We start from the raw sequence: 2,353 nt of genomic DNA, 5'->3' as shown, positions 1-2,353 counted from the left end.
GGAGTGCTGTTCGTGGCAGATTCAGCAGGCAGACCAGGGCAGCAATGAATTTAAAACGAATATGAAAACAGCAAGCAAAATCTATATTGTGAGAAAAAAGGAGAACCTAAAAAATACCCTCTGAATACTTTGAATAAATTTTAGCCATATCAAGTAAGGCCTAGAAGGGGGAAAAAAAGGTTTAAATTGGGTAATTAAGGGAAATTTAATAAAAAGACTATTTATTATATCATAGGAAGAGCTTAGGAAAAGCAATAAGGGAAGTGAAATATCTCAGAGTTCGCATCTACTCTTTAAAAACCCCAGTCCAGGGGGCAGGGTAAATATCAGTTACCTAGAATCTGGAGAAAGAATTCCATGGTGTGAGCTGCATGCCAGAAGCTGGGGCCTTTGATAGAGGGGCACGACCTATCCATAGCGCCCTGGCAGGGAGGGTGCTGGGGAATAAATACACCAACTTCGTATTCCTTCTCTCCAATCTCCTGGGGCTCCCTAATGGCCAAACCCAACTAGAAGCTAATAGGCAAGAAAGCTCTTTGCTGAAGTGCGTGTAGGTCAGCCACCTGAGACACGGGCAGTGTGGAGAAAAAAGAAGGAAGGGCACACCTGCAAGGGCAAACAGAAGACATCAGCACCTACCTTACGGACAATGGAATGATTTCCCAAATGCCAAATGGATATTTCTCTGGAAATTACATGGTAAAAAGATGTAGAAAATTTGAGATCTTAGGATAAAAGTTGGTAAACACATATTTTGAAATGTAGATACACCCCTAGGGTCATAAAGACCTTAGATTTAGAAAAAGTACAAAAAGAACAACAAAAACAAAAAAATGAAAAAGAAGTTTTTCCCTAAACATCAGAGGTAAGATTATTATAAGTCTAATTCTCCAAGTCCTTAAACTCAAAGACATAGTTAAGAAAATAAATCAGAAGAGAAAAACCACAAAGAGAAATCTCAAGGACAAAATTTGAAGATCAGAAAAATTATTAGGAAAAACTCTTAGCAAGGGAAGTGGAAAACTAAGAAAATTTCAAATGAAGGACAAGTGTTTCAGAGTAAAACAGTCCAAAATTTTCAAAGCAACAGAGAAAAGAAAAATAAAAATTGTAGACCAATGCCTTTGGAGAAATATAAATTTTAGCATTAATTAAGGAAACAATACTAAACTCTCACTCTTTGTATCCATATCCTCAGCTATTACTTGATTATTTTTTTTCCAAAAGCAACTATTATTTTTCTAATTAAAACAACAACAGCAAAAAGTATAGAACTGCAATTTCAATACCACAATTCCAGAGTCTATGTGCAATAAAGGAGCTCATGGCAATGCTCTTGGCACAAAAGATGGCTTCAATAAGTGTTTGTTGAATTCATTGCATCAACAAAAGTGGCCCACGGTGAAGTAGGAGGAAAGGCATAGTGAGACAAAGAACTCTTATTCAGATTTAAATTGTCACAAAGAAGAATAAAATTGTTTTCTAAGTTCCAAAATTTGCCATAATAATCTGCTTGTTTTGCCTGCATTGTCTTGCCAGCAGTGGGTAACTGCTAGACTCCTCTGTAAGGCATACTGCGATGCTAATGAAAGATAGAGAGAAGGAAGGCAGGCAGGCAGTGTGTAGGATTGACCTCTTTAGAAAATAATTCAGTGGCCAAGTAGCAAAGCCTCTATAACTCAAGTGTACCCCAGGCCTGTGTCACTACCCAGGGGGAACGGATTTAATGGGTGAGTAGGCCATTTGTGGTTCTCAGCAAATAGCAATGCTTGGACTTAGGTAGCAGAACCATGGTTCTGGGTAGGTCTATCCTGGTTAAAATACATCACCATTTGCCATCTGATTGTCACAGAAGCATGCCATATGGAATGCATGGCAGGATTTGGGCAGAGCCTGGACTTGAAACTGGGGAAGGCCTATGATTTAAGTAACAGAACACGGAACAATGTACTTGGTCAAATGTGTGAGGATAGGGCCTACTTATCCATTAGGGTCCATGATACCTTTAGGGGCCCATGAAATGTTTTTCATTGTAATTTCTTTTGAAATTAAAAGAAAAAATGAATATAATAGTAATAAACATATCACAATTAGTCCAGCCTGGATTGTAATGTTTTTTATACCATTATACTTGTAAAATTTGTAATAGATTTTTTATGAAAGAACAGGCCTATGAAGGCAAAAGTGCCTGGAGTTCACAAAAGTCCTAAGTGGCCCAGGATGAGGTTAGAGAGAAAAGACTGGATGGAGTTCAGTGGCCATGTGGATTCCTGGGGCTCACCCCATGCACACAGTACCCCAGCTTTTGGTAGGGGTTAACTCTCAACTGACCACATTTTCAACCTTAGAATTG

General features: G+C 38.5%; 1 protein-coding gene across 1 annotated transcript in view; it reads left to right on the top strand.

Annotated features, from left to right (window-relative positions):
- Nucleotides 1-2,353, top strand: part of LOC105822248 (E3 ubiquitin-protein ligase Topors-like) — a 107,804-nt gene that overhangs the window by 83,107 nt on the left and 22,344 nt on the right. The window lies entirely within an intron of this gene.

The sequence above is a fragment of the Propithecus coquereli genome, unplaced genomic scaffold, assembly GCF_000956105.1.
Source record: "Propithecus coquereli isolate 6110/MARCELLA unplaced genomic scaffold, Pcoq_1.0 Scaffold118, whole genome shotgun sequence".
NCBI lineage: Eukaryota > Metazoa > Chordata > Mammalia > Primates > Indriidae > Propithecus > Propithecus coquereli.
This window is presented reverse-complemented; position numbering and strand designations above follow the sequence as displayed.